The 25121-nt window shown below is 35.9% G+C and overlaps 1 pseudogene; it reads right to left on the reverse strand.

The window, feature by feature from the left end:
• Positions 1-14656: 14656 nt before the first annotated feature.
• On the reverse strand, positions 14657-20489 carry LOC133102181 (mitotic checkpoint protein BUB3-like; annotated as a pseudogene).
• Positions 20490-25121: the final 4632 nt, after the last annotated feature.

Genomic DNA, 25121 nt, shown 5'->3' on the forward strand with positions numbered 1-25121 from the left:
AGTCACATCTAGTGGCCAGAAACTCAGATGTCTTATGGATGAGGGTCTATGCCATCTTACCCTACAAGTGTGCTATAGAGGCCTTCAGGTGTGCTCCTCCAGACTGAGGGAAATCTAGACTGGGCAGTAGTACAGAATATGAGTATCAGTCTCAATTGTGAATTATAGACCACCAGCAGCAGGGGTGGTATTTTGTTCCACTATCCTTTTATAAATTTCCTTGGGAAAAGAGACCCATCAAATTCCTGGAAGAGCTCCTTCCAGAATGTACTACATAAGCATAAGGAGAGGACTGTAGTGAATGCTGTGATGTGTCGAGCAGATTCCTCCGCTGCCCCAAGACCGAAGCCCTCAGGTACTGGGCGTTTTGGTAGTTTACACCAGCCCTTGTCTGACAGGCTTGGCAGTTGCCCTTTGCTGAAGAGATTGACCTTGTGCAAGGCCGTGCTGCTTTCGCAGCGGGTAGCCCACCCACTTACAATGACTGACCGATGTGGGGTATGAGTTCCCTGTGGCCTCAGCTGAGACCTTTGGGAGAACGGAACTGTGGTTCACCTTCTCCTGCTGTCCAGTCCCATTCTCTTCACTTCTCCACAGGTTTTGTCTCTTAGTACACTTCTCAATAAACTTCCTGCACTCGAATCTTCATCTCAGAGTCAGTTTTCCCCAGATCCTGACCTTCAACATAGAGACCACCCCAAGTTTCAAAGGGAAGAGAGAAACAGCTGCCATTCCTTAATCGGAAAGTCCATCTTCACTAATTCTGAGGGGAAGTCTTGTGCACTTAAAAAAAAAAAAAAAATGCAGACACCGCCAATTAGAAAGCTAGACAGCCTCTTGCTTTCATCACATTTACTGGAAGGAAGGAGTGGAGGGGGGAAATTGTGCACACTGGGCTTGCACTTGGGTACTAGCAGGACAGCTATGGGCTGCTCAATCCTTATGAGGCACTTATGTCACTTGCTGCATGACATAGTCAGAGCTGATTAGCTTGGCCATAGGAGGCTTTGTCCACTGCGCTGATTCGAGACAGGTGGAAGTGGCAAGGACAGCCCCCCTTACCCAGATGAGATCACTATATTTGCACTTGACTAAGTGATGTTACAGAGTGAAACCCCGCCCCATGTTTTTGCACAAAAGGAAATTAAAATAGAGAAAAATCATTAAAACATAGGAGAGGTTCTTATGTTTAATATGTAATATATAAAGTTATTGCAGATTTCTTTTCTAAAAATGAAATGAACCCACCAATTAAAAAAAAAAACCAAGAAGCATACTTCTATAGGTAATTTATATGAAAAAGAAATACACAAGGCCAATGAACACATGAAAAACTACTCAATTTTAATAGGTGAAAAAGCAATTCACGCTAAAATATTGAGATAAAATTTGGTGTATCAATATGTCACAAATTTTAAAATTATAGTACTTTTATTGAAGATGGTTTAGCAAATGGAACTATAAATTATGTAGATATTCTGGAGGTCAATTTGGAAAAATATGTACAATATATTACAGATGTTAGAAATATTTAAACATGTGCTCTATTATTGACACAAAAATTCTAATTCTAGGAATTTGGGTTGGACGAATAACTAGTTAGGAGCCCAACTGTTTTTCTGAAGAAAGCAATGACTGGTAGCAAAATATGGAAATAACCTACAGGTCTTTTTCCCTCAGCAGAATATAAGTTCCCCCCAAAAAAGGGCTGTGCCTGTTTTGTTTTCATCGCTCTTTCCCCAGCATCTACTACCGTGTCTACCATGCATTATGTGTCTACCATGCATTATGTGGCCAATAAGAATTTTTTGAATTTACATTTGGTAAAATAAGTTATGGTATATGCATAAACGGAGTACTGTGTACTCAAAAAAGTTTGTTTATTGAAATAGAGATATGTTAACACCAGTTAATTAAAAAAAAAAAACCTGACAAAATGTTCTGTAGAATATGATCCCCACTACAAATAGATAGCTAGTGGGAAGCAGTCGCATAGCACAGGGAGATCAGCTCGGTGCTTTGTGACCACCTAGAGGGGTGGGATAGGGAGGGTGGGAGGGAGACGCAAGAGGGAGGAGATATGGGGATATATGTATATGTATAGCTGATTCACTTCGTTATAAAGCAGAAACTAACACACCATTGTAAAGCAATTATACTCCAATAAAGATGTTAAAAAAAAAAGAATATGATCCCCATTTGGGGTATATATTGTAAGTGTACACATAAACGTTCTTTAAGGATACAAATCGATACATAATAGTAATTATCTCTGTGAGTTGGGGCAGGAGGAAGTGTTACTAACCGCTTTCTCTTCAACCTGCTTTTAATATACCTGCAATTAATATGGACTATTTTTAAGAGATACATAAAATTGTAAAGAGGTATCCATGAAGAGTTGAATAGTACTATATATAGATATATTTTCAACATTTAAAAACTTTTATAGTGAGGGTGGGAGGGAGGCTCAAGAGGGAGAGGATATGGGGATATATGTATACATATAGCTGATTCACTTTGTTGTACAGCAGAAACTAACACAACATTGTAAAGCAATTATACTCCAATAAAGATATTAAAAAAAACTTTTATAGCAACTTGACAGAACAATATAGCAATTGAATTTAATAATGAAAATGCAACTTATATCTATACACTTTTCTTGTATTAATTTCATTTTGCCAGAAATTCATTTCCATTGTTGTATAATGGAATTGATTTGAAATAGATTGAGAATAAAAACAAACATCAAAAAGCTGGTCCTTCAATGTAGATAGTTTGAGAAGCACTGTTCTAACTAGTTCTCTCCAGAATGGAAGATACCCACATTGTGTACATGGGAGTGCTGGGGGAAAAGATAAAAATAAACTGGTAGATATTATAAAATACTAATATCAACAAAATTTGACATACAAGAACAATATAGTGAATGATAGTGAGAAAAAACATGGGAAATGTGACTTCTAATTCATAGTATTCAAATAGTACAAAATACGTTTTAAAGATAACTCTTTGAGTGATGTGCCTAAGACCAAAAGAGTCCTTGGGATCTAGTATGGAGAGATACTGCTTCAATCAGTTCAACAAATAGAAGTGTTAGGAATTGGATGCTCTCATCAATTGTAACTTCTTCTAAGAAATAACAGGTTTCATACAACCAACATTACTCTACCCAGCAAGGATCTCATTTAGATTCGATGGAGAAATTAAAACCTTTACAGACAAGCAAAAGCTAAGAGAATTCAGCACCACCAAACCAGCTTTACAACAAATGCTAAAGGAACTCCTCTAGGCAGGAAACACAAGAGATGGAAAAGACCTACAATAACAAACCCAAAACAATTAAGAAAATGGTAATAGGAACATACATACCAATAATTACCTTAAATGTAAATGGATTAAATGCTCCAACCAAAAGACATAGACTGGCTGAATGGATACAAAAACAAGACCCATACATATGCTGTCTACAAGAGACCCACTTCAGACCTAGGAACACATACAGACTGAAAGTGAGGGGATGGAAAAAGATATTCCATGCAAGTGGAAATCAAAAGAAAGCTGGAGTAGCAATTCTCATATCAGACAAAATAGACTTTAAAATAAAGACTATTACAAGAGACAAAGAAGGACACTACATAATGATCAAGGGATCAATTCAAGAAGAAGCTATAACAACTGTAAATATTTATGCACCCAACATAGGAGCACCTCAATACATAAGGCAAATGCTAACAGCCATAAAAGGGGAAATCAACAGTAACACAATCATAGCAGGGGACTTTAACACCCCACTTTCACCAATGGACGGATCATCCAAAATGAAAATAAATAAGGAAACACAAGCTTTAAATGATACATTAAACAAGATAGACTTAATTGATATTTACAGGACATTCCATCCAAAAATAACAGAATACACTTTCTTCTCAAGTGCTCAAGGAACATTCTCCAGGATAGATCATATCTTGGGTCACAAAGCAAGCCTTGGTAAATTTAAGAAAATTGAAATCATATCAAGTACCTTTTCCGACCACAACACTATGAGACTAGATATCAATTACAGGAAAAAAATCCGTAAAAAATACAAACACATGGAGGCTAAACAATACACTACTAAATAACCAAGAGATCACTGAAGAAATCAAAGAGGAAATCAAAAAATACCTAGAAACAAATGACAATGAAAACATGACGACCCAAAACCTATGGGATACAGCAAAAGCAGTTCTAAGAGAGAAGTTTATAGCCATACAATTCTACCTCAAGAAACAAGAAACATCTCAAATAAACAACCAAACCTTACACCTAAAGCAATTAGAGAAAGAAGAACAAAAACCCCAAAGTTAGCAGAAGGAAAGAAATCATAAAGATCAGATCAGAAATAAATGAAAAAGGAATGAAGGAAACAATAGCAAAGATCAATAAAACTAAAAGCTGGTTCTTTGAGAAAATAAACAAAATTGATAAACCATTAGCCAGACTCATCAAGAAAAAAGGGAGAAGACTCAAATCAATAGAATTAGAAATGAAAAAGGTGAAGTAACAACTGACACTGCAGAAATACAAAGGATCATGAGAGATTACTACAAGCAACTATATGCCAATGAAATGGACAACCTGGAAGAAATGGACAAATTCTTAGAAAAGCACAACCTTCTGAGACTGAACCAGGAAGAAATAGAAAATATAAACAGACTAATCACAAGCACTGAAATTGAAACTGTGATTTAAAATCTTCCAACAAACAAAAGCCCAGGACCAGATGGTTTCACAGGCGAATTCTATCAAATATTTAGAGAAGAGCTAACACCTATCCTTCTCAAACTCTTCCAAAATATAGCAGAGGGAGGAACACTCCCAAACTCATTCTGTGAGGCCACCATCACCCTGACACCGAAAGCAGACAAAGATGTCACAAAGAAAGAAAACTACAGGCCAATATCACTGATGAAAATAGGTGCAAAATTCCTCAACAAAATACTAGCAAACAGAATCCAAGAGCACATTAAAAGGATCATACACCATGATCAAGTGGGGTTTATCCCAAGAATGCAAGGATTCTTCAATATACACAAATCAATCAATGTGATACACCATATTAACAAATTGAAAGGTAAAAACCATATGATCTTCTCAATGGATGCAGAAAAACTTTTGACAAAATTCAACACCCATTTATGATAAAACCCTCCAGAAAGTAGGCATAGAAGGAATTTCCCTCAACATAATAAAGGCCATATATGACAAACCCACAGCCAACATCGTTCTCAATGGTGAAAAACTGAAACCATTTCCACTAAGATCAGGAGCAAGACAAGGTTGCCCACTCTCACCACTATTATTCAACATAGTTTTGGAAGTTTTAGCCACAGCAATCAGAGAAGAAAAAGAGATAAAAGGAATCCAAATCAGAAAAGACGAAGTAAAGCTGTCACTCTTTGCAGATGACATGATACTGTACATAAAGAATCCTCAAGATGCTACCAGAAAACTACTAGAGCTAATCAATGAATTTGGTAACATAGCAGGATACAAAATTAGTGCACAGAAATTTCTTGCATTCCTATACACTAATGATGAAAAATCTGAAATTAAGGAAACACTCCCATTTACCATTGCAACAAAAAGAATAAAATACCTAGGAATAAACCTACTTAAGGAGACAAAAGACCTTTATGCAGAAAACTATAAGACACTGATGAAAGAAATTAAAGATGATACAAACAGATGGAGAGATATACCATGTTCTTGGATTGGAAGAATCAACATTGTGAGAATGACTATATTACCCAAAGCAATCTACAGATTCAATGCAATCCCTATCAAACTACCAATGGCATTTTTCACAGAACTGGAACAAAAAATTTCACAATTCATATGGAAACACAAAAGACCCCAAATAGCCAAAGCAATCTTGAGAAAGAAAAACGGAGCTGGAGGAATCAGGCTCCCTGACTTCAGACTATACTACAAAGCTACAGTAATCAAGACAATATGGTACTGGCACAAAAACAGAAATATAGATCAATGAAACAGGATAGAAAGCCCAGAGATAAACCCATGCACCTATGGTCACCTTATTTTTGATAAAGGAGGCAAGAATATACAATGGAGAAAAGACAGTCTCTTCAATAAGTGGTGCTGGGAAAACTGGACAGCTACATGTAAAAGAATGAAATTAGAACACTCCCTAACACCATACACAAAAATAAACTCAAAATGGATTAAAGACCTAAATGTAAGGCCAGACACTATAAAACTCTTAGAGGAAAACATAGGCAGAACACTCTATGACATAAATCACAGCAAGATCCTTTTTGACCCACTTCCTAGAGAAATGGAAATAAAAACAAAAATAAACAAATAGAACCCAGTGAAACTTAAAAGCTTTTGCACAGCAAAGGAAACCATAAACAAGATGAAAAGATAACCCTCAGAATGGGAGAAAATATTTGCAAATGAAGCAACTGACAAAGGATTAATCTCCAAAATTTACAAGCAGCTCAGGCAGCTCAATATCAAAAAAACAAACAACCCAATCCAAAAATGGGCAGAAGACCTAAATAGACGTTTCTCCAAAGAAGATATACAGATTGCCAACAAAAACATGAAAGAATGCTCAACATCACTAATCATTAGAGAAATGCAAATCAAAACTACAATGAGGTATCACCTCACACCAGTCAGAATGGCCATCACCAAAAAATCTACAAACGATAAATTCTGGAGAGGGTATGAAGAAAAGGGAACCCTCTTGCACTGTTGGTGGGAATGTAAATTTGTACAGCCACTATGGAGAACAGTATGGAGGTTCCTTAAAAAACTAAAAATAGAACTACCATATGAGCCAGCAATCCCACTACTGGGCATATACCCTGAAAATACCATAATTCAAAAAGAGTCATGTACCACAATGTTCGTTGCAGTTCTGTTTACAATAACCAGGACATGCAAGCAACCTACGTGTCCATCGACAGATGAATGGATAAAGAAGATGTGGCACATATATACAATGGTATATTACTCAGCCATAAAAAGAAATGAAATTGAGTTATTTGTAGTGAGGTGGATGGACCTAGAGCCTGTCATACAGAGTGAAGTAAGTCAGAAAGCGAAAAACAAATACCACATGCTAACATATATATACGGAATCTAAAAAAAAAAAAAAGGTTCTGAAGAACCTAGGGGTAGAACAGGAATAAAGACGCAGACGTAGAGAATGGACTTGAGGACACATGGAGGAGGAAGGATAAGCTGGGACAAAGTGAGAGAGTGGCATGGACATATATACACTACCAAACGTAAAATGAATAGCTAGTGGGAAGCAGCTGCATAGCACAGGGAGATCAGCTCGATGCTTTGTGTCCCCCTAAAGGGGTGTGATAGGGAGGGTGGGAGGGAGATGCAAGAGGGAGGAGATATGGGGATATATGTAAATGTATAGCTGATTCACTAGGTTATAAAGCAGAAACTAACACACCATTGTAAAACAGTTATACTCCAATACAGATTTTTTTTTTTTTTTTAAAAAGAAAGAAATAGCAGGTTTCAAATGCATGAGGATTTTTGTGTCTTTACAAAAATCCCCCGAAGTCAATTCATCTATGAATTGTGATTTAGAGTGTAAAGGATCAAGATTATTCCAGGATCTAAAATCTTCCATAGTGGGGGTCTATTTAAACTAAGAGTTTTCCTTAGGATAAGTGAACGTATTGAATGTCAAAACTACTTAGTCACTTTACCTAGATTAGAAACACTACCAGTGCTGGGATTTTTTTTTCTTTGCCCTCTGATATAGCTTCAAGTTAATGCACCAAACTAGGAAAATATTATTTAATTTGGGCTTCAGAATTGGTATACTTATTCTGCCCATTTCCATTTCCACTCCTGATATACATTTATCACAGCAAGAAAAAATGGCCAGGGTGTTCCTAAAACCTCCCTCTCAACTTTGTTAACCCAAGAGTCATCAGGTAATTAGCTGACTTCTTAAGGTACTAAACTAATACAGACATGGAGAAGCCATATGCTTTATAAAGCCAAACTGAGAAAAATATATCTTAGCTGTCCCTAAATAGTTTTAATTTTGAATATTTTCCCTAATTCTTAGAAACCATTTGAAGGACCTAGAGAATGTCAATAGCTTGAAAAATAGTAAATAAATGAATAACAAGATAAATAATTATAATAGATTAAACAAGATAGTCACTAAATATGGAGAATCATAAACTGTATTACAAAAGCTACACCATATTGGACAGTCTAAAGCTAGTGCCTCAGAGTTGTAGGATGATTGCCTGCTTGCTAGTCTCCTTTTCTGGGGTAGGTGAGACGAAGATGAAGGTGGCTGATGGCTTGTCAGAATGGAAAGATCTAGAAAAGAGAAAACTTTTTTTTAACCTGTCCTTACAATCTTAACCTATAAAGATCTTTCAAAATTAACTTTGTATCCCTAAAACTATTCTTCTAAAGAATGTGCTTATAGCTAAAGGAAAAATATATCTATAAATCAGATATGACTAAATATCCTTTAATTTTTATATACAATATTCGTTTTTCAAATGTGAAGAATATTCATCTTTTTGTTCTTCTTTCCCAGTAAGACACCTCAATCCAAAAATGATTTCCTCTGAGAGAAGCCCACTTGTTTAAAATGAACTTCAGCCTCTTTTGAAGCAGAGTAATTTACTAAAATGAAATCAATTTATTATGCATTTACTTCAAATTTGTACTTATAAATTTTACATCATTTCGTAAAAGTTAGAATTGCAAGCATACTTCAGAGATATTGTGGGTTCCGTTCTAGACCACTACAATAAAGCAAATATCACAATAAAGTGAGTCACAAAGATTTTTTGGTTTCTTAGTGCATATAAAAGCTATGTTTACACTATACTATAGTCTACTAAATGTGCAATAGCACTATATCTTTTAAAAAGTGTACACATTAATTAAATAATACAAAACAAAAAACTTACAACAGTAATACCCAAGATCACTGATCACAGATCACCATAAAAATATAATAATAATGAAAAAGTTAAAAATACTTTGAAAATTTCCAAAATATGACACAGAGACACAAAGTGAGCAAATTAAATGCTGTTGGAAAAATGGCACCAGTAGATTTGGTCAACATAAGGTTGCCACAAACCTTCAATTTATAAAGGACACAATACCTGCAAACTACAGTAAAATGAGGTATGTTTGTACTTAATTTCTTTTTGTTTATTTTTCAAGTTTAATTTTCTATTTCCATATTACATCTACTTTTGATTATTTAGGGCTCTTTTGTCAATTTGCCTAAGATTCTTTCTGACTAAACAGTAAGAAAAGAAGCAAATTTTTAAGCATTTATCAGAAAATAAGGACATTCGAGAACTTTCTCCCAGTTACTCAAATGAAAGGTTTTTTTTTAATAAAAGATAAGGGAAATAATAATTATAACATTTCAGAATGAGTCATTTCTTCTTTAATTTTTTTTTCTTTTTACTTTTAGGAAGTCAAGAATTCTAAAGGGAAAAGAACTTAGAAGTGAAAACAGGACTTCCTTGGTGGCTCAGTGTTTAAGAATCCTCCTGCCAATACAGGGGACACGGGTTTGAGGCCTGATCCGGGAAGATTCCACATGTCGCGGAGCAACTAAGCCCGTGCGCCACATCTACTGAGCCTGTGCTCTAGAGCCCGCGAGCCACAACTACTGAAGCCTGCATGCCTAGAGCCCATGCTCCGCAACAAGAGAAGCCACCACAATGAGAAGCCCGCTCACCACAACGAAGAGTAGCCCCTGCTCGCTGCAACTACAGAAAGCCCGCATGCAACAGCAAAGACCCAACGCAGCCATAAATAAATAAATAAATAAATAAATAAATAAATACATACATACATACATACATTTATTAAAAAAGTGAAAACACCTTCCTCTGATAGGAGATGAACATGAAGAAGCAACTGAATTCAGTTTTCACCAAAATAGAGACAAGTAAAAGAAACTGAATGATGGTGTAACATTTTTAAAAATACAGAGTTGAATATTTATCAAGTTTATAACATTGAAAGATGTAAAGTTTGAAGCGAAATTTTAAAATTACAAAAGAAATCATAGACACCTTTGAAAACATACGTTTAAATTTTTTGTTTGTTTAAAAATATCGAATTTAAAATGGAAAGACACTGGAAAAATACCTGAAGAAAGCATGCTAAAAGGTAATAATTTTCTAAATGTAAGCATTCATATAAATTGGTAAAGAAATATGAAGTGCCTAAAAATAAGTGTGTAAGCAATATGAATAGATAATCCACACAGAAAAACTAAAATGATCAATAAATACAGTAAAAAATTCTATCATATGGTTATGGAAGATAAAAGAGACAAGTTTAAATAATAGACACTCTCATTTTCCAAAATATCTAGTTTTTGTTTTTTTGTCTTATTCTTTATTCATTCTTTGCCAGCAATGTAGTGTATCATTCTATATCAAAATCATTACAAATATTCATGATTTAAACCAATATTCTACCTCTAGAAAACTATTCTAAAATAATAATGAAATAATCCGAAAAACCAAAAAAGGTTTATGCAAAAAAAGTTCATTATAGCTTTATTTTTTAATAGTGAAAAACAAGGTACACTATTGTAAAACATTTTAATAAATTATACTACCCAATCAATATAATATTATGTTGCCATTTTACTATTCTGTTTAAAGAAACTATCTAGCAACAAAGAAAACCATTTCTGGTGGAAAGAGAAATACAAAATTGCAAATATAACTGTATTACTTTTGGAAAAATATCCTATGTATAGGAAACAAAAAGCTGAGAATAAACCCTCCCCGTCCCCAAATGTTAATAGGAGCTTTATTTTTGGAGGGAGCCATAAAACCATGTTTTATCTCTTTCCTCTTTTTCTCAATTTTTCAAATTTTTATTCATGAGTTTTAGCTTCTTTTAATTGAAATAACTGTTTTTCCTTAAAAGATAAAAAAAAAAAAAATGAAGCTGTGTCTGATACTTGGTATTTTATGATTCATTATTTATCCCAAGACAGGGTTAAAAACAGAGTAACTTTCATTCTGACCTATTAATGATGTTCTTTCTCTCACCATAAAATGGTAATGTCCCACACATTAGTGTGAAATTCTGAACACTCAACAAAATGGTAGCTGAGTTTCCTTATCCATTTGGGCTCTTTTTGTTTTTTAAAGCACATACTATGTAGTAGGAAACACTGTATTAAACACCATCTCATTTGACCTAAACAATCCTATGAGCTGTGTTATTTTCTCCATCTTCAGCAGGGGAAAAAATAATGCAGTCTAGAGAAGTTAATTAATTGGCACACTCTTGTCCACTAGTGAGTGGAGGAGCTGGTATTTAAAAAGGAGGAAGTCCATTAATGACTAATGAAATCCTGAAAAACTCTAATGAAAATTCAGGAACTTGTCAATGAATTTTTGAAATATTTATGAAATAAAAATCGCAAGATTAAGGAAAGAATGACAAATGTTTATAATCCCAACACAGTATGACTATTTCCATTTCTTTCACATTTCCTTTTACAAGTATATAATTTTAGTTGTTGAAATTATAAAGGTTGTTAAGTAATGTTTATAAATTAGTATTTTGCTATCCTTTCTTGATGCTTAGCCAGACGTTTTCCATGATTTTACAAATTTTTATAATTATACATAATATTTTTATAATATTGCATTGTGTTGATATAGCTGTCTTTATCCCCCTTAATATAAGGTCTCTGGGGTATTTTCTTCCCAATATTTTCTTATATTCTCTTACAAATAAAGACATACTGGATATCTTCATGAATATAGCTTTTTTGCTCTCCCTAAGTAATTTCATTGGGATAAACCCTTAGAGTAGAATTGCTGTGTCAATTCTGGTGTAAACAGTCATAAAGCTGGCTGGAGAAATTTGAAAGAATGAAGAATAAACCATTTTAGTGGACGCTCTTAATTCATACAAATGAAACAATACTTCCTACACTTAAACAGTAGCTGCCTAAAAGGAAACATCCAGCTACTGTATTAGCTGCTCCAGACTTCTCTCAGCTGTGAAACCTTAAATAAAATATTCACTATACAAATGCTCTTGACAGAGCAGTTAGTTGTTTCCAGGTGAAAATAATAGGGCTAGATACTCCTTCTTTCATATTAACTTGTTCTTTAATAATTGAATAGCATTTTGAGTGCAATAGATGCATCGCTCCTAGACCAGACACAAACAGTGGAAAGGCATATTCTTTTATAAGCAAATAGCATGACTGTATTATTGCACATGGAGGGTCTAGCTTAATGGCCAAAGTGTACACTCTGGAGATATACTGCCTTGGTTTGAATCCCACTGCACCATTTACATACAGTGTAAAACCTTAAGCAAGTTATTCAATCTCTCTGGGATAGCTATAGATATAGATATATGGATATATAAATACATAGACATATTTTGTATATTTTATATATTAAGAATATATATACACATGTATGTATATATGTACGTATGTATGTATAAACTAAGATTTCATATAGTATATATTTTATATATTAAGAAAAATATATTAAGGCTATATATGTAAATATAATATACTTATATATATAGTCAATATGTATTTTCTTAATATATAAAATATATATGAAATCTTAATTTGTACTCACACACACAAGATGCATAATAAATTTTTATACTTATGATCTAGCCAAGAACTCAAGAAACTTCTGGCCTGACTCATTACTGCCAGAAAGAAAACTTTTAATTTATTTACAGCTAAAACACCATTCGGCAAGGTATCTCATTCAGTTACAGAGGAATACATTTTGCAAAGCAATTTATGTTAGTATATTGTTCCAGGAAATTGCATCACTCAAAGCCAGACTGTCTATGGGTGATTTATTCAACTTTTATTTTGTAATGTTTAAGATAAGCTTCTGATTACACCAGCTTTAAAAATATTCATGTTAAACTTATCAATGCAGTACATGAATTTTTTTCATTTCATTTGGAGTATACATAAAATTATTTTTTATAAAAACCTTCATCTTTCCTGAAAATACACACTGGCCTTACCTCCAAGCATATATGAAGCAGGTTTCTCTACCAATCAGTCCTAAATCAGTGCCTCAGCTTTTATAGGTGGTCCAGCCTGCTCTGGTGAGCTGACTCATGGGATATATGTTTTCCTTTTTTAGTGGACATGCAGAATTTTTTCATTCTGAGAAGCAGGCAGAGAGCACAATCTCAAAACTCATTATCATATATATTTTTGAAAAGCTCATCAAGAAAAAGACATCCCTAATGGATGCGTGGCCTCTTTATTTCTATAAATTAGTGGTTCTCAATCTTTTCTGAAGCAAAGATCCTTCTGATAAAAGCTAAAAAACCTGTCCTCAGAAAAATGTGTTCATGCCCATTCATGCCCACTAACAGACACAACTTACAGGCTCCCTAAAATTCTTTTAATGTTTATCTAGCAATTCCCTTTGGGTTTTTGAAACTGGTGAAGAAGGTTAGTTCAAGATACTCCAAAAATCTCTCAAGACCTCTGAGTTGCTGCTTACCTGGATGATACCATGGTATTTGCCCCGATAGGTTTATTTTCAGTGATTATTTTTTTGTCATAATGACAACTGCCTACATTAAGACACACCCCCAAAAAACTCCTTGCTGTAGTTATCTTAAGCATATTGTTTAGAGCTTTGTTCATTATATCACACAGATCCTATTTAGGATAAACTTCAAATCAGAAATTTTTGTGCTCCTCCTGGGTGAATAATTTGCCTTTATTTTATGAGCACTCTGAATGATATAACTGTTCATATTCCTGTTTTTAAATTTATAGCTAGAAAGCTAAGAACCAAATCTGTGGCCCTTTGCTGGTAAATGTTTAGGATGTAAGACTCTCTTTTTCGAGCACTAGTCTCATTACTGGCTCTACTGGCTCTACTTTACTTCTTCGTGGCCCTGACTTTACTGTTTACTTCTTATTTATGTTATCTCATTTAGAAACCTTTTATAGAAATTGTATCACATTGCAAAGAAGGAGGAAAAAAAGAATAAAGAAAAAGATGAAAAACAGTTTTTAGATGAACTGTTATATTCCTTTATATTCAATTTCTTTCAAAGCAAGCAATTAATCAAATATTTGATTCTGATTTATATTTTAAAGTTTTATAAGGCTTTAGAAAATTTAGAAAAATAAAACAGAAAAAGGTAATAAAAATTTTGCTAATCCACATGTTGCAAAATCTCAGTTGCCAAAACATTTTTATTAGCTACAAAACATTTTAAAAATTGTTTATTATTGAAACTTTCAAATATATAGAAGAGTTGAGAAAAGGGTATCATGAACACTCCTTTATGTATCCATCTCCTAGATTTTAAAATTTTGCCATATTTGCTTCTTTTAGTTTTCTTCTGTCAAAGTATTTTAGAGTAAATAACAAATACAAAAGACACAAAGAATCCTCGTTCTACACAAAGTCAGTATGAAAAGGCACACAGACAAGGTTTTCCTAAGACAGAAAACAGAGAAATCCATACTTAATAATGTAACAACAATGGCTCTAACACATCCAGGGGGTAAGTATGATTTGTAGGAAGCAGAAAAGCTTTCCGTAGAGAAACTACTCTCAGGAGATGATTAGGTGGACTTAGGTTTTTTTTCTGCATCTGTCACTTGGCAAATGAGAAGATGCCATCTTCAGGATGTCCCATGTCATCCGTTTTATACATATATAATGATGCTATTGCAAGAGTAGTCCCATCATTACTGAAGACAAGTGATGTGATGCTGGTGGGGTATCTATAGAACCAGTGTCGTCGTTTCTTGTTAACTGGACCCCAAATACTTACAAATCCTTCAGAAGCACCCATAGCAAACGTACCGTAGATGTTGTTAAAAGAAATGGCATTGACAGGATAAATCTGCTCAATATTATTTTCTTTGACACTTGAAAGACATGCTTCCTCTGTACCTCAGAGCTTGGGAGCAAGTACTCAACTGCCACTTGGCCTTCAACTGAGCTTAATACATAACTGCTTGTTTGAAAATGTTCAAAGGCAGTGAGCCTGGTACTTCAAGTTGGACACCCGGCACTGCTGCATGTAACCCATGTTCTGTAATTCCCACATTAACACTTTACTGCCCACCTTGCCCACAATCAGTTGATCTCCAGACAGAGAGGGTATTACTCACAGACAGAAGTTCCCAGCATTACAAGGCGTTCTGGGATGCCACAATTTAACTGTCTGATCCCAAGGCCCAGTAACTACCACATTCACTTCTGAACAGTATTCAACACATCTGATAGGTGCATCATGGGTTCCAACGAGATCTTCCTGATCAGTGTTGGAATCATGTGTTTTCAGTCGAGGGTTTGATCCCCCACTCCAGGCATGTGTTGGACCGTTAGACGCACATCCAAGACAGCGCTGGATGCGGGTACTTGAGCTGAATGGCTGGCACATGGTAGAGATGCACCGCCACATCTCAGGAGGAGACCAGCAGGAACTGGGAGGTGTTGGGGCTGATTTTCGCCAAGGAGACATAATCCTCAGTGGGTGGTTCAGCTTGAACTCGTTAGAACCGAACTTATCGGGCTCCACTCAGAAGTCACTTCACCACCTCCTCCTCTTCGCTTCCCTCAGGTGTTACAATATCTTACCTCTGTATATTTTAGTGTTCACCCCTGAAAAGTAAACATCTATTTCTACATAATCACAGCGACATTTTCACACCTGACAAAATTTATTATAATCTCCTAATGTCACCTAATGCTTAGTCTATATTCAAATTTCACAGGTATCCTACCCCCCCACAAAAAAAAACCTTTTATAACTGCCCAAAATTCTTAACCTTAGAATATATGAGGTAAGTATACTCAAAGTTCCTCTTCACCTCCGCTTAGCCATTTTGTTTACCTCTAAATGCCAACATGCCTGGGTATCTCTAAATGGTTAAGAAAAATAAAGTGATGGAATTGATCATATTGTGATCCCATTCAGCAGCAAGAAATAACTCTAGACTCTTTAAGTCACTAATAAAAATTATCCTCCAGGAAAATTTCAATATTACTAGAGTCATTTATTATGAATTATGCAAAGGTTCTATTAATAAAAACCATTATGCACTGATTTTCAAATATAGGCTCTCTATGCCAAAAATCTTACTTATTTATAATATTTATAACTTTGAAATAAAGAGAAACTTCCCGGTCAGTTCTTTTAACAATGCTAAACATCGTCACTTTTAACATTTGACTATGCTCTCTGCCTCCCTTTTATTTTATTTTATTTTTTTGGCCGCCCCACACGGTTTGTGGAATCTCAGTTCCCCAATCTAGGACTGAACCCGGGCCATGGCAGTGAAAGCCCGGAATCCTAACCACTAGGCCACCAGGGAACCCCTCCCCCCCACCTTTTAAAAAACTAGATTCCATCCTAATAATTTACACTATTGCTTGCGTATTTTCTGCTCCTATTGAACACAGTCTTACACTTTTATGTGCTTTAAAAACAGATATAAATTTCTTTTTAAAAATTTCTTTCAGAAGCATTATCTCATAAGCATTGCCTAATTTTATAATGCATCTGTAGATCAGGGATCTGGCCTATGTTGTTTTATTTTTAAAAACAAATTTCCAGTAAATGCAGTTTTCAGTTTACACTTATGAAGTCAAAATGCCAAGATGACTCAGAAACAATACGTTAAATTGCAAGTGAACTTTACAGATTTGATTTGGTAAAGATAGCACAAGATTCAATGAGACCAGACCCTGCGTCTACAATACGCCTGAGTGAGCAATCAGAGAACATTCAGGAAGATAACGTCAAAGGCCAGACCCACACCACTTATGCAAATACCTTGGGGTGGAATTAACCTAATAGAATGAAACATTTTCCTCAAAAAAAAAAAAAAAAGTCAAAGCATGTGGGAAATGTTGCTAAAGTGTCTCCTCTGATGAGAATTTCAGTGTGGAAAAAACTATGGAAAAGCACACCCTTAGAGGTAGAGCCGAGGACAAAAAGTCCCTGCACACAAGTCTCATCACCTGTTTCTGCCACCTATGGCTGTATTTCCCTCCAGTGAGGTGAACGGTAGTGTCTAAACATAAAGATTGGGACTTCCCTGGTGGCGCAGTGGTTAAGAATCTGCTTGCCAATGCAGGGGACATGGGTTCGAGCCCTGGTCCGGGAAGATGCCACATGCCGCAGAGCAACTAAGCCTGCGAGCCACAGCTACTGAAGCCCGTATGCAGAGCCTGTGCTCCACAACAAGAGAAGCCACCGCAACAAGAAGCCTGCGCACCGCAACAAGGAGTAGCCCCTGCAATCTGCAACTAGAGAAAGCCTGAGCAACACAGCCGAAGATAAATAAGTAAAATAAATAAATTAAAAAAAAATTATATTGGAATATTGATTGAAAGAGGGACGTTTTCTCCCTTTTGATTGAAATTATCTCAAGCAACACCTTTGATCTTGATGTTTATCACACATGAGCATCTCTTCACTCCAAGACCTTTGGGGAAAGGATTTGAACTATAAAATTCTACACTTGTCCAGAAGAAATAGGTTAAATGAAATTGTGGAATTAACAGGAGAGTTGGAGGACTGAAAGGCTTGGAAAAATGGTCCAGATTCTGAAACTGAGATACAATGTAGCAGTCTTTTAGCCAACAGTAGGCATTCCACACTCTGTTTTAACTCACAAGAGATTCATGGTGGAGGAGGGCTATGCCGTTAAAGTCAGCCAGCTCCTCCCAAAGGATGGTTAACGCTCACCTGTCATTTCATATCATAAGAAAAGCAGAGCCAGGGGGAATCACTACAGTACATCTCTGTTTCTAATTTTTAGAACCTATGCACTTTATGCCAGTAGATTTTTACAGCACGATTGTCTAAATTCCAAGATAAACAGAAGCACTTCTGGAGTGATGGAATGAGGACCTCTGAAAACTTTCTTCTTCATAAAAACAATGAGGACATTGGCCAAAATTATGAACTTTTTCAGTACTCTGGAAATTAACCAAAGACTTGCAACAACTCAAGGAGCATTTATTCAAAAAAAACAACACAGTCTTGGTAAGAACAGTGAGCTATGTGGCATTTTTAACTTGCCTATTCCCAGCTCCTTCTTGCCAGTTCCATCGTAGCTTGAAAATCAGCAGCCTTGCAACCACAGTACCAATGAAACCCAACAGCTTAACAGTCACTGGAGAAGTCAAAGTAGGTTTTGTCAAAGAATAAACAGAGCTGGACAGTAAAGTGGTAAAAACAGATTTTATTCAGAAAAACTATTAACATAAGGGAAAAGAGACCTCAGTATAGAGAACTGGGCTCAATTCTGAACACAATAAGGAAAATTCACAATTTACAGTCAGGGAGCAAGGTGGGGGTCAGTGGATAGAAAATTACTAAGAGGAAACATCGCAGTGAAGAGGGGATTCTGGCTAAATTGGCCTAATGAGATTCTTACCAAAGGCAGGCCAGGGTGACCACACATCACCTGGGGGATGGTAGAGGAGGGGGAACCCAATGAGATACCAAGAGTGATCAGATATGGAGAATGGAGGAATATGGCTAAACTGACTTAGTAGGATTCTTGCTAAATTTGGACAAGGCAGAGATGAAAATGGAAGCTCAAAAGTCAAAGTCTAGTTGAGAAGAGAGTTGAGGGGAGCCCGAGTAGAATTTCAGCAAGGAGAGAATCTTTGTCAGTTTAGAGTTCCTGAGAAAGCCCCATGTTCACAGAATAGTCACAATTTGACCTGACTGGCAGCTAGCTCCCTGAAAACCCCATTTATAGGGCATGTCTTCGTGTTGCCTCATTCAGAGCTCACTCAACTCTAACCCTAACCCTAAGCCTAACCATTGTCCAGCCCTTTGCTTTAATTAGGGACAACTCGGAGGGACCATGCTATATCTCCACAGGACTGGCTGAGACCTCTATTGGAAAAGCCACTCATTTTCCTTCTGCCAAGTCCTGTTTCCCTTGCTCATTTATAGATATTCTTCCTGAGACTGCCCCGCCCCCGTCTATATTTTTCATACACATCACTGTTTCAGAGTCTGTTTCCAATGATCTCAATTTAAGATGGAAGTATTGTTAATACCAGAGAGAGAAGGGGTATGTGAAACAGTAAGATCGTTAAGAAGGAAAGAGGGAATGAAACTAAAAGCACTAGTGGAATATTGATTGAAAGAGGGACGTTTTCTCCCTTTTGATAAGCAGGGTGGTAAGCATAGGGACAGGTGCGAAATGGTGGCTGAGAGTTACCATAAGATCGTGTCGAATGGAAGAATAGTTTCCCTGAGAAAATTAAGTAAGCAAAAATAGACAGGTGTGCTAGGCAAGCAAATGAAATGCTTGTCCACTACAAGTGGAACTCAGGAGCACAGAATAAATCTCAGAAAAGGCTGGAAACCAGAGAGCTCGGTCACTGTGGGGAAAGCAGGGAAGATTCTCTCTTTCTCTGTCTTCCCACTCCAGGAATCTTTCTCTGGTAATCTGCTTCTCTTTCTCTCCTCCTGCTTTGTTTATTCACCCTGGCTGAATTTGTACTACCCACTTCGTCTTTTATGTCTCCACGACTTCTGGTTCTAGCTCCTGCCATTTACTTGTAACTCCTGCTTAATACCTACTTTGTTGTAGGCCACCAGACTTTTCTACTTGAGCATTTGCAGAACGTGACAGTTGTCTGAGATCAGAGAGTTTGGGTTATTTTGCGTGGAGTACAGTGAGACCTTTAAATTTGCACTCGTCCCCTCTCTGACTATAAAGTCAAATCCCAGCTCATCTCATCAACCAGATGATGACTGAGCAACCTCTAAGTCAAGAGTGCATTCTTGGGGCTTCCCTGGTGGCGCAGTGGTTGACAATCTGCCTGCCAATGCAGGGGACACGGGTTCGAGCCCTGGTCTGGGGGGATCCCGCATGCCGCGGAGCGGCTGGGCCCGTGAGCCACGATTGCTGGGCCTGCGCGTCTGGAGCCTGTTCTCCACAGCGGGAGAGGCCGCGATAGTGAGAGGCCCGCGCACTGCGGTGAAGAGTGGCCCCCGCTTGCCGCAACTGGAGAAAGCCCTCGCACAGAGGCGAGGACCCAACACAGCCATAAATAAATAAATAAATAAATAAATAAATAAACCCAAGTTTTGAAAAAAAAAAAAAAAGAGTGCATTCTTAGTCCAGTGGAGATGTAAGTGGGTTTGGGTTTGGGTTTGGGGAAGAGGATTGTTTTGTGCGCTGTCTATTCAGTGGAGGCTTTGGTTTAATAATCATCAGGCACCTGAGGAAGTAAGTCATAATATAAAATTTAAAACAGCTAGCTAGAATTACTTTCCCAGAGCAAATGCTTGTAAGCCTCAAGGAGTATTTATATTTTACATTTATATGGCCAAAGTACACTTCAGAAAAGTAACTGTCAAGGCCATACTGGCCACTTTTATATTTTTACTTTGCAAATTACCTGATCCATTGTGCATCTCCTATTGAGATATTTTTCTATATTAAACAGTAGAACATTTAATCCATACTAAGGTTGTTAACTTATTGACATGTATATGGCAAATATTACCCACAGTTCATAATTTGTCTTTTAATAAGGTTGAATAGCATCCCCTGCCCAGGCAATGTTTAATAATTTCTTTATTCTTAAAAAATAGCTTTTCAGAGACTTCCACCTCCAGCCACAATAGATAAAAGGGACAAGATTTACCTTCTGACCACAAACACACTGTAAAATTGAGCATATTAGGCAACAGGCAACACATGAGTTTGATTCCTGAAAAAATGAAAGCAAATGAGGTCAGCCCTACAAGCACATCACATTTCATTTTTGGGAGACACATTACAGAGCAGGGAGAAGGATCCCAAGCACAGCGCATTGGTCTTACCAAGTTGAGGAGGGAGTTCACAGTTCAGGAGGGCTGAGGTAGCTACAAGTTGCTACACAGTTATTATACATCAGGAACAAACTAGTTCCAAAATCCTTCTGACTCTGGGGCAGATAGATATCATAAAACATTAAAAATTGATAAAATTGATTTCATCAAAATTAAGAACTTGTGTTCTTTGAAATACACATTAACAACATAAAAGGCAAGCCAAACTTGGGAGAAAACATTTTTTAATACACATATCTGATAAAGGACTTTTACCTAACTACATAAAGAACTCTCAGATCTTCACAAGAAGACAATTCAGTTTTTTTTAAAGGGGCACAATATCTGAGAAAGTACTTCACAAAAGAAACTATACAAATGGACAAAAAGCACCATAAAAGTTGCTATGATCTTTAGTCATCAGAAAAATGCAAATTAAGACTATATTGAGGTAACATTATATACCTACTAGAATGGTTAAAACTAAACAAACAAAGGAAAACAGAAAATAAGAAGTGTCGATGAGAATATGGAATACATGAAACTCATTTATTGCTAGTGAACACTGAAAATGGTGCAGCCATTTTGGAAAAGAATTTAGTGGTTTCTTATCAAGTTAAACATATACTTACTACACAATCTAGCAATGATATTCCTAGGTATTTACTTGATAAAAATCAAAATTAAAAAAAAAGAAAACTCAAAATGTAGTTCGTGTGTTAGTTTCCTATGGCTGCTGTAAAAAATTACCACAAATACGGTAGTTTGCTATAACAGAAATGTATTCTCCCACAGATCAGGACACCAAAAGTTTGAAATCTTAGCACAAGGTGTTGGCAGGCCTGCTTTTCCTTCAGGAGTCCTAGGGGAGAATCTGTTCCTTGTCTCTTCCAGGTGCTGGTGGCTGAGGACATTCCTTGGCTTGTGACAGCATTACCCCAATATTCACAGCCAGCATCTTCAAATCTCTCTCTGCTCTGTCTTCACATCACCTTCTCTCCTCTGTGTGTCTAATCTCCCTCTGCCTGTCTTCTAAGGACACTTGTGATGGCATTTAGAACCCACCTGCATAATTCAGGCTAATCTCCCCATCTCAAAATGTTTAACTTAATCATATCTGTGTAAACCCTTTTCCCATAAAAGGTAACGTTTATGGGTTCCAGGGATTAGGACCTGATTTTTTTGGAGGCTATTCCTCAGCTTACTATAGATCCATACAAAGATTTGGACACAGATGTTCACAGAAATTTTATTCATAATAGCCAAAAACTGGGAAAGAAATGCCCAACAAATAAAGAAGTCATCATATATGCATTCGATGGAATATTATTTGTCTGTTAAAAAAATGACTCTTTGAAACATGCAACAACATGGATGAATTTCAAATACTTATCTTGAGGGAAAGAAGCCAGACACAAAATAGCATATATTGTGTGGTTTCATTTGTACAGAACTCCAGGATGAATAAACCTAATCTATAATGATAGGAAGTACATCCATGTTTGCTTCAACCTGGAGGTAGAAAATGAGGATTGACTGGGAAAGGAGTATAAGAGAACATTTTGTGGTGATGCAAGTGTTATGTATCTTGAGTATGATGATGGTAACATGGGTGTGTACCTATGTCAAAATGGATCAAATTCAACACCTAAAATGCTCTGCATCTAATTGCATATGAATTAAGTCTCATAAAGTTGGTTTCAAATATAGATTTTAAATAGTAAGATTTATTCATTAAAAAAAATTAACCTTCAGAGTTAAAAAAATCTGATCTCCCACCATCCAAACTCACTTAGAAAAGTTATTTCTAAGTATTTATTTTTAAAATATTTTTCTATTTTTATGATATGGCTTTATTTTATTTTAATGTTTTATTTTTCTTATTCATTTTGAACTTATTTTAAGATAAGTGAGAGATTTTTCTCTATGGTCATCCAGTTTTCCCCAAAACATTTGTTAATCAATTTTTTCATTTATTAGAAATTCTACCCTCATCATAACTAATTTTCCGCACATACTTTGTTCTATTTCTATGTTGTTTATTCTGTTCGGTTGATTTGTACATTATTTTCTTTTGATTTTTTTGTTGAATGACTACTTTAGCTTTAAGAATATTTTGATATCTAATAGGCCAAGTCTCTTCTTATTACTCTTCTTTCTCAGAATTTTGATGACTTTGTCTCTTAAGTTTTATTTCCAACATGACTTTCTATCTTCATCTAAGTTAAAAGACAAAAAAAAACAGATACAAAAACAAAACATAAGCTTTTATGGAAGGATTCTGACTGAAATAGATTGAATGTATAAATTAATTTAGGTATAAAATATCTTAAAATATTGAGGCAAGGGATGTATACAGCCAGCCTTCAGGAGCTGCAAGGGCTAAGAATTTCAAATCCACTGGCAATTCCATTTCTTTTTTCTATTTCTCAATAGAATTAATATACTAAATTAATTATGTATATCTTCAAATAATGTATAAATTAATTTAGGCATAAAATATCTTAAAAATTAAGGCATGTCCCCCATATATACTCAAATATTTCTTTATATCCCTCACTGTGTCTGTAGTTTGTTTTATGAAGACGTTTCTGGGGACTCCCCTGGTGGCACAGTGGTTAAGAATCCGCTTGCCAAGGCAGGGGATATGGGTTCAAGCCCTGGTCCGGGAAGATCCCACATGCTGCGGAGCAACTAAGCCTGTGAGCCACAACTACTGAGCCCATGTGACACAACTACTGAAGCCCGCACGCCTAGAGCACGTGATCCACAAGAGAAGCCACCGCAATGACGCACTGCAACGAAGAGTAGCCCCCGCTAGCAGCAACTAGAGAAAGCTCGCACGCAGCAACGAAGACCCAACGCAGCCAAAAAATAAATAAATAAAAGAAATTAATTTTTTAAAAAAAGACATTTCTTGTGCTTTGCTACTTGCTACCTAAGACTCAAGATAATTTATATTTTCATTGGGATTATGGTCTTTAATATTATAAAGAAATACTCTTTGTTCTATTCACATATTTCATCTTGAATTCAACTTTTTCTTATATTCATAATAGGTATACTTTAATATATCTTTGCCTATACTTTCAACTTTTCTGAATCACTTCATTTTAGGCAAGATTTACAATTGGCTTGCAGCTGGAATTATTTTCATCCAATAGAAGCTGTTATTTTGTGTTGTGTTTATCTCGTCTGAATTAATTTTGTAAAGAATGTAATTGATTTTATTTTAATTCTGATCTTATGCTTTCACTTTTTAGTTTTCATTATTTCCTTTCTTTTCTACCATGTGCTATATAATCTGTTTTTTGTCTACATACCTATTTTCCTAAGATAGATACTCTAATTTTACTAGCAGTTGCTAATATAATTTCTCATAATATGCTTATGCCCATATTTGGCAATTTATCAGCTTCAGAGAGAAAGCAGTATATATTAAATATCTGTTTAGTTAGAAACCTTTTTGGCAAGTTATTGTAGTCTAACCCAATTTGGTTTATAGAAAAATGAGAATTTGCTAGAAAGCTGTTGTGATATTCAGTCGAATCCAAGAAAGAGTTCATTAGCCATGCCTTAGGAAGGCAAGGGATGTATACAGCCAGGCTTCAGGAGCTACAGGGACTAAGAATTTCAAATCCATTGGCAATTCCATTTTTTTTTTCTATTTCTCTCTGTGAATCAGTTTGATTTCTTTCCTACCATGTGGCAGGAAAAATGCTTTTAAATTTTACTTCTTACAGTTTTAAGCATCTGAGAGATATTGGCCTCTCTTGGGATCCCTACCACAAAATCCTTTGCAAAGGACCACTGGATTTGCTTGGTCAGATGCCTTTTCCTAGATCAATTAATGAGGTTACATTTGACGCAGTGATTGTCCCTGCCATAATCATGTGGATAGTCAGGGAAAGGAATATGGTTTTCAGACTAGCAGAGGGTTTGGCAGACAAAAGAGTGTGTCCTGTACTCTCACACTATGAAAGATAAGCAAACTGTCCGTCTTTTGCTCCCGTTATCCAGAAGCTAATTAATTTTGGAAATTTCTGGCTTGATTTTTTTCTTCCTTATCTGTAAGTCAGCCACCACTTGCAATAAAACTAGACACTTCTATAGCTCTTCAGCTTTTGCTTGTGGTTTTCATGTATTACTAGGGTTCTTTTTCTTAGTTTCAAAAAGTTTATTCCTAGTTGCTTCAAGACATGAATATATTAGGCAAAATTCCAAAT

This window comes from Eubalaena glacialis, chromosome 12 (assembly GCF_028564815.1).
Source record: "Eubalaena glacialis isolate mEubGla1 chromosome 12, mEubGla1.1.hap2.+ XY, whole genome shotgun sequence".
In the NCBI taxonomy this organism is placed as follows: Eukaryota; Metazoa; Chordata; class Mammalia; order Artiodactyla; family Balaenidae; genus Eubalaena; species Eubalaena glacialis.